The sequence below is a fragment of the Camellia sinensis genome, chromosome 7 (genome assembly GCF_055761805.1).
Source record: "Camellia sinensis isolate YWXY chromosome 7, ASM5576180v1, whole genome shotgun sequence".
NCBI lineage: Eukaryota > Viridiplantae > Streptophyta > Magnoliopsida > Ericales > Theaceae > Camellia > Camellia sinensis.
In genome coordinates, this window is record NC_138967.1 from 10,911,486 (window position 1) to 10,920,338 (window position 8,853).

Genomic DNA, 8,853 nt, shown 5'->3' on the forward strand with positions numbered 1-8,853 from the left:
GTACACAGCAAAATACACCAAAACCACAAAACTTGTATACAAAAACACTACTGGTTGCCTACCCAGTAAGGCATATATATCATGCCTTCTTCTGCAATGAACTCAAGAACGCCACAATGAGAAATGCGCTCAGTAGCAGCATTGCGAAGTTCAAACAACATAGGATAATCAATATGAAGAGATGCTGCAGAATAGAGTCTTATATTAGCATTTTAGATGATAATAGGAAAAAATTTTGAATTAACCACAAAAGATAATAAGCCACCATAAAAAATTTCAAATAAATCAACTAACCAAGACAGTCAAGGGCTAAGGGAGGCATTATAACTGCAACAACATAGTGAAAAGATAAATAAATAAATAAAAATAAAATAAAAAATTAAGACATTTAGAAGGCTAATGCATGCACACACAAGTGTTTAGAGTTTGATAACTTACTTTTATCACCATTTTCAATCTGTGGCTGCAGGATTGAAAAGAAACAAATAAATTAGAAATTCGAATATGAATAAGTAAAAGACAACATACAATTACAGTCTTTTTCCCCCTTTCCACTGTTTTCCTTTTATATTTTTTATTTTCCATCTCCTTTTTTTTTTTTTTTTTTGATGTGGGTGGACACGAAAATGAGTAAAGAAAGACATGAAGGCCTTCAAGGGAAATGAAAGAGCACATATGGTATCATCTTAATTGTTAGTTTTCTAGAATTCATTTACATTTACATTTGATTAAAGAGTGCCATGAATTTGGTTGAGGTCATAGAAAAGATGACAAAACATAAAACTGAAACAGTATAATGAATAAAATGAAATTAATTAAGTGAATCAAACAAAACAAAACAATTATCATGTTGAGGAGATCTTTCCAACCTTATCAATAAAAGATGCAGGGTAACATCGATATGTTTGCTCAAATGATGTTCCATGATATCCATATCCATCAAAATACTGCAATGTGTCCCCACCAATGAAATGAAATGATAGTGATAATGATATAAACAACAACTACAATAATATAGTAATTGTAATAGTTATTAACTATTATTTTTATTTTTATTACAACATCTAATGAAATGAATTTAGACGGTGAACATAATTAAACAATATCTATATATATTGAAATAACTAAATATGCACTTATTTGGGCTGCAAAATATAGTAATTAAAAGTGAAGCAATGAATATAATTCAAACATGTACATAAACAAATAGTTATCAAATGGAAATTTACAGTAAGGGAAATGTAATACATATAGAAGTTGTATACAGATTGTGCAAAAATCATAAAAGCATTAAACACAAAAGGACAGTTCTCTTTTTCATGCCAATCACAGTGGTTCCCCTCAGAGACCTGATAGACCTATCCTTACCCGTGGCCTTCCAATACCCAGCCAGAGTCGCTCTGTTCAATCGCTGCCCATTCTGATACTTGCGATCTTTAGGACAGAAAAAGAACTACACTTCATCGGTCGTCTTTATCGCCGATTTATCTGCAGAAAAATAGATCAAAGCAAACCCAAAATTAGGGCTTTTTAATCAAGTATATATCAATAATCAAAGCAAAAAACCCAAAATTTTAATTTTTTTAATTTTTTATGTGGGTAGTTTTACCAGGCAAATCCCAGGGTTCGCATTTGCAGACATCGATCTCTCGAATAACACTGACTTGCTTCTCATCGCCGTTGATCTTCAACTTCAGATAGTGATTGATGAGTTCTTCGTCAATAGGGCGAAATTGGTACCCAACCGGAAGAGACTCCTCTGCCAAAATTTTAGAGAGAGACATCGCTAGAGAGAGAAGATCTAAAAGAAAGGAAAAGTGGGTATGGATCGAAATGAGATTCAAAGAAAATTCAGTGGGGTTTCAAAGGCGTGGGGTTCGATCCGGGAGGGAGAAAAGATGAAGAGTTGCTGTCGGTGGAGTTCGGAGGCGGCGCAACGATGGAAGCGGAGCGGCAGTGGAAAGGTGGGGTAGGGAGAGGAAGAGGAAGAGGAAGAGAGAGAGATCTGAGAAGTTGGAGAGAGAGAGAGAGAGAAAGAGAAGTGCAAATAATGTCTGGGTTTGTCGTTCGTGGGTGGGTGGGTGGGTGGGACGCTGCAGAGAGAGCGAGAGAGGGATTGTTTTGGGCGGGAATGTGAAAATGTCACAAAGCATCTCAGCCTTTAAAGAATAAAAACAAATCATCTCAGCCATGGGATCAAAATGTATCTCACATATATTTTTATACATTTTCAAAAATCTTTCTCCCTTATTATATAGATTGTTTTGAATAAGTATGATATTATTATGCATAAATATAAAGAACCATTACAACTAGTTAGAATTTGAAATCAGTAGTTGACATTCATTCAAGACTTAGCCCCATAATATAAAATTTAAATATGCACCATGATCATGATCATAATAATAATAATAAATATAAAAAAAAATCATGATCATTTTCAGAAAACTTATTAGGTTCCTAGACTTTTCCTTTCATATGAATTAATTGTGTGATGTGTCTTGCTTTTCATTTAGTACTTGCTACTACTATTTGCTTTGGGTAAGAAGATGCCTTGTTTTAGATGAAATTGTATTGGTTTCTTGTTGAGGGGCTTCAATTAATCCCTTTAATATCAAATCAAGACAATTAAATGGAAAAGGAGAATGTTTAGAATAAATAAAAATGTGGAAGTGTAAATATAAGGAAAAGCAAAATGGGTACAAGCAACCTATAAGTTAGCTAGGAAAGTGATGTTATTTTTAACTTGAAAGAATAGTAGAATGCTACTCTTTGAAGTGTTTTGGAAAATTGGTTAAAAGTTAATTTTTTGACTTTTTTAATTTATTTTGCCTTTTTATGAGTAAGTTATGTTAGAGGTGATGTGACTCAAAATGAATAAAAAGTTAGAAGGTGATTTTTTATCAATTTCTCAAAAGAGCACTCTATCTTCAAATAGAAACAATTTTAATAACGACCTTTTTTAGTTTTTTTGAACATCATAGCAACGTCATCATATACTCTTATGATTTTATTTGGGGAAGAGGATAAGGGTTGAGAATGAAATTTCGAATAACATGATATATCAAGTAATATTTTGAGAAAATTTCACTATGTAAAAGTCAAAATTTTGATATATATATATATTGACTAATATTTAAAATCTTATATAGTCGTGCAAGGATCCTCCTACCATTTGAACTGGCCATGGACTGTAATTTGAAGGGAGGTTTATTTATAAATCTCATGTATTAGACTTAGGTCTCGTTTGGGAATAAGTTATTTTAAGAATTTTTTAATTTTTTAATTAAAATATGAAATAAAAAAAAATTAATATATTTGAAATGACTTTTAAATTTTTTACGAAAAGATGTACAAAAAATATAGAGAAAAGAAAATATTTGACTTTTTAATATAGGTTATTAGATTTTTATTTTATTTTATAATTTTTTGACTTTTAAGCTAAAATATTATTGTCAAACGAGTCCATAAAGTTTTTAATGTTTTATCAAGTTCTATATGGCTTCGTTTGGGAATCCCAACTTGGGGCTTTTTTTGGTTATTTTAGCCACAAAAAATAAAATAAGCTTTTTAATCCAATAAAACAAAATATCACATTCAACCCATAATCATTATCTTATTTCTCTCACAAAAAATTCAAAAAAATCCAAAAAAGTCAAAAGCCCTTCCCAAACCAGGCTTTTTAGCTCCAGGCTAAAATAGTCAAAAAAGTCAAAAAATCAATCCACTTCCCAAACGAACCCTATTTAAACTTATATTTTAATATGTCATTTTTCCCATATTAGAATTATTATGTGGACTATTTTATCTTTATAGGCTTTTATTATAATATATATATATATATATATATTATACCATAAATGTAGGAGAGAAACAGGAAAAAAGGGATTAAGCGACGTTTTTTTAACGACGTATTTTTAAACGTCACTTTTTTTAATATTTAACGAAGTTTTATAAAACGTCGCATATTTATTTAATAAAACGACACCGTTTCCAAATGCGTTGTGCCTCACGCGCTTGGTCTCCCCATCTGAGGCTCACCTAAGACCCAAATCTCGAGTGCTCTCTCTCTCTCTCTCAGAGCGATTTCAAAGCTCCACTACTTATTCAATCTTAGAGTGAGCGAGGTAGCGAGCACCAACGAAGGTGAGCTCCATTGTCTCTCTTTCTCTCTCTCTCTCTCAACCCTCTCTAAACCCTCATCAGAGCGATTCAGAGATTCATCTCAGTGATTTCATCGCAGAGATTCAGAGTGATTTCATCTCAGTGATTTCATCGCAGAGATTCAGATCGGTCTCCACCATCTGCACCATCGTCTACTAAGGTAAGCTTCACCATCTCTCTCTCTCTCTCTCTGAAGCTCTTCCATCCCGTCTCTCTCTCTCTCTCTCTCTCTCTCTCTCTGTTTCAGTGATTGATGAGCTGTATGTGCTCTGTTTCAGCAATTGTTTTTCACTGATAAGTTGTATATGCTTTGTTTCATTGTCTTTTCTTTGTTTGGTTGCTGAGAAAACTGGGAAAAAAATATGTTGTGTTTCATGGCAGAGATTCTTTCTTTTCGTTGTCTTTTCTTTGTTTTTCACTGATAAGTTGTGAGTGAGTGATGGCTGCGTCTTCTTCTTCTTCGGTGCTGTCGTCGTTGTCGCCGCCGGAGTATCCAGATTTGTATGGGAAGCGGAGGGAGCTTGCTAAGGTTCAGATATTGGAGAGAGAGAGATTACTTTTCTTGAGGTTAGCTTTTAATTCAAATTTATTTAGTAATTAATTTTTTATTTTGAATTTTGTTTTGTTTTGGCTGTTTTGTTGTTAAATTCATGTAAATATTGTTTTTACTCTTGATTGGGGTTGGATGGTGAATTGGAAATATGAGAAATTTTACCCTGAAAAACTAAAAATAATTAAAAGAAGATGAAAATAATTGAATTAGTGAGAGGGAAAAAATTATGGTGGAAAGTGGAAACACAATTAGAATTACGATTTGGTTGTTATATTAAAATGAAGAAATTGTTTTTGAATTAATGATATCAATTTGGGGATATTCTTGCTTGATACAACAGTTTCAAAAACCTCATCTTCAACCTGCTTCCCAGTGCTGTAAAGAGTACGTGATTGGTCTTGCAATTGTGTTCTATAGCATGCAGTTGATCTTTTTTTTCCCCTTTCTTTTTATGCCAGACAAATTCATCCATGCAATTTAAATAACTTGATTTTTTTTTTTTTGAAAAGGTTATATTTTATCTTAAGAATTATTGATGTTCAGTTACTAAACCTAAACTTGATTGGACTTCACAATTTGGTAGGGTTACTGATTTCGTGGTGGCAAATTCAGATCCTTTCAGAAGTCAAAAGAAATCAAAATTCTGAATCTTATGTATGATGTTGCATTGCTTATTGAAACCTTAGGAAAATAAAATTCATGGAAGCAAACTGAACTAGTTGTCTTTGTCTAATTACTCTTACCTCAACTTGAATTTTTATTCTTGAAACTGGCTTCTCTTCAGATAACACAACAGCACATCATGACTTTTAATTCCTAGTTTTAAATTTTTATCTTTGGGACATCACATCTTGCACCTGCAGTAGGCTTATCTGTTGGTTTGCCATTATGCTGGTGATGTAAGTTTCTAGTCTTTGTGTTATTATATGTCTTTATTTAATAGTTTATTCAGCTCCAGAATATACACTTTTGAAACAAAAAACATCGACCAGCACTTCAATTTATTTTTCAGGTCACCTATCAAACTGAATTTTTTCTGGACAAAAACAAAGATTATGTTATTGCTGAACATCAAGCACTCTTGAATGCTTCCAAATGTTCGTTTGTGTCGGGTTTGTTTCCACTTTCATCTGAGGAGTCCTCTAAACAATCAAAGTTCTCTTCAATAGGTTCACGGTTCAAGGTCTGATGTTCTCTCTCTCTCTCTCTCTCTCTCTCTCTCTCAAATTATCTATTTCTTTTGTACAATAGCTTGACTCACGAAATTCTTGTTGTACTTTTTGCAGCAACAATTGCAACAATTTCTTGAAACTCTGAGTTCGACTGAGTCTCGTTATATTCACTGTGTGAAGGCCAATAATCTTCTTAAGCCAGCTATTTTTGAGAATAGTAATGTTCTACAACAACTGAGTTGTGGGTTAAGGAAGGGTAACTTTTACATGGTGTTGGAAACGAAGTTGGTTGCCTTCTTTTTTCATCCCCCTCATAACTCTTGTTGATAATGCTCGAGTCAGGATATTATATAAATCTTTGTTATTATTTTTGTTCCTGGTCCTTTTTTTGGTTAATTAAAGTTTGGCAAATAATTTTCATATTTTTTGGGTTTATTTATTTATTTTTCCCCTCTCTGTTCGCTAGTTTATTTTGGCTGGGTTCTTTTAGTATAATTTTATTTGATGATTTTTTATTGCTGGATGTGAACTTTGTTAAAAAAATTTTGTATTCATTTCTAATCAAGAATTGTTTTTTACTACCCACCTCAATCAGCTGCCTTAGAATTATTTTTTATGGAACATTGGTTTTTAACCTTACTGGAACTGCATGAAGGAATGATTTTTTTAAATTGTTTTATAGGACTTTCCTGCTAATTAAGTATAAGCACATGAACTTTGTTAAAATTGTGTATTTTGCTGCTTGATTACTGTTGGAACGCTAGCTTGTTGATAGTGGCCAAATTTTTTAATTGAAATTGAAACCAAGTTGAAAATTTGGTAGTACAAAATTTTCATTTTGTAATGAAATGTTTCACAACTCTCTCTCTGTCTCTCTCTCTCTCTCTCTCTTGCAGATGATACTACCTGGTAATGGATTACTCTTAAGTCAATAACTTCCTACTGTTATTGCCAAAATAGAAAAAGAAAAAAAGAAAAACATCATGATGTGAACACAAATCCTGTAACATATTTTATAACGTAATGTCAACAAAATGCTTTTGGCTAATGTGAACACAAATCCGTTACCTTATTTTATAACATAATACCCATTGGTGGACACAAATTCTATAACATATTTTGTGACATAATACCCATTTTACCCCCATTGTATTTTGCATATTTATTAATGAAGGTAATATTTTGTCCCCTTCAAAATCTATGTAATTTTACTTTGGCCCCTCCAAAATCTAAATAATTTTGCCTTGGTCCCCTCTTTGTATTTTGTACACTGTTTACATATTGTGAACATGCTCATGCTGGACATATTTTTTCTAGTAGCTGTGATTTGTTTTGCTAGTATGCAATGCACACTTTCAGTGATAGGAGGTAACCTATTAAGTACTGTTATACTATCTCTTTGCCATTGGATACACCCTCTTGATATATAGTGTTGGCAAGAATAATTAGTTTATTGTCCTTTAACCTTGCGGTGATATATGACTAGCCAGTCATGATATATGTTCATGCTAGCCTTTTTTTTTTACTATATTTTTTCCCTCTATTTCTCCTTCTACAATGACCACCATATTTTTTTTCTGTACATCATGCAGTGGCATTTCTTGTGAAGTGCAATTTCTAGATTCTAATATTTGTTTGGTTGGGGCTATGACTGAAAAAGATGATTTCTGATTTTGTTGATGCAGTTATGGATTATATTTCTATATTTTTACATATAGTGAACTTTGCTTGACATGGTGGCCAAAATATTTGGAATGGAACCCTTGGATATTGTTAACAGGATATCGTTTTTACTATTATGTGTAGTTTTCTTTATGATACGGTTAATTTGTCAATGTAAATTGATTTTCACTTCCCTCAAATTGGCAGGAAAGACTGGAGGATATTGAAAGGGACCAACGTGAATATACATTGGACGATGAGGACAGGAAGGTTCAAGATGTAATTCTTAAACCAGACCCCTCAAAAAATGGCACTATGTGGTTGAAAAAAACTCTTTCTTGTTCTTACCCAAACTTGCCTTTTAATGAGGCACTCCAAAAAGAAAATGAAAAGCTTCAGTTAGAACCACAACGTTCACAAGCCAATTTGGATGTGGGTGAGTGTGAAGTAATTCAACATCTGCTTGAGGTCACAGAGGCTGTTGCCGTAAATTCTGTATCTGAGAAGAGTTCACCCATGAGAAATTCCAAAAAGGTGGAGTAGAATTATTCGGATGTTAATAGTGAAAAGGAGCATTTATATGATGAAAGCTATACTAACCAAAGTGAGACTCACTCAACTTCAAGGTTTGTTTTCTCTCCTTTTTTTTGTTTTTGTTTTTGTTTTTGTTTGTTTGTTGTTGTAGAAGAGAGTGAAATCATTCCTTAAAATGCAGTTCGTGTTGGTGTCAAATGGCCTATATTGCCTCATTAATTTGAAATTTGTGCTTATCAGAAAACAGTTAATTTGTTTACTCTGTCATGTAATTCATTGAATCATCAACAAATTTTGACTAGTGGATTGCTTGAATTCATAACTCAGTTGCCTGATACGAGAATTTTCTGTTTAAATTCTTTGTAGAAACATTTCCTCAGTATCATCCGGACGTAATTTGCTGTCTATTAGAGGTTCAAATTGGGATGATAAATGGCATTCAGATTTGCTCAGCTGTTGTTCTGAACCTATTTTATGTATGTTATATGATTATATCACAGCATTTGTTATTCAACTGCATGATGCCAGAACAACATATTTTGTGTATATTCTAAATGAACATGTGTTGATTGGCTTATCAGATATAAATTTAAAGTCAGTTTCGTTTTCTATGTTCTACCTTTCTAGAGCAGAGAGGTAGGCTTGTGGAGTAACTTCTATTCGCCTACCTCTTTCCTCTACATAGACTGATAATTAGGACATAGGATGTAAAGGGGATTTCTACTTATTTGTGTTTTCTTTTCCTTTTTGAGTCAATTCTTTATTGGT

The 8,853-nt window shown here is 32.7% G+C and overlaps 1 long non-coding RNA gene and 1 pseudogene across 2 annotated transcripts; one reads left to right on the forward strand and one right to left on the reverse strand.

Annotated features, from left to right (window-relative positions):
- Window positions 1–294: 294 nt before the first annotated feature.
- On the reverse strand, window positions 295–1,820 carry LOC114268489 (uncharacterized). Of its 2 annotated transcripts, XR_014334508.1 has the most exons (5): window positions 1,610–1,820; window positions 1,369–1,488; window positions 870–947; window positions 439–463; window positions 295–327 (listed from the first exon to the last, which is right to left on the reverse strand). It is a non-coding gene; the product is annotated as an uncharacterized LOC114268489 (long non-coding RNA). The 2 variants fall into 2 exon arrangements; XR_014334507.1 differs by having other exon boundaries at window positions 314–327; window positions 870–1,488.
- Window positions 1,821–7,057: 5,237 nt separating this feature from the next.
- Window positions 7,058–8,094, forward strand: LOC145795602 (cell number regulator 13 pseudogene; annotated as a pseudogene).
- The last annotated feature ends 759 nt before the right edge of the window (window positions 8,095–8,853 follow it).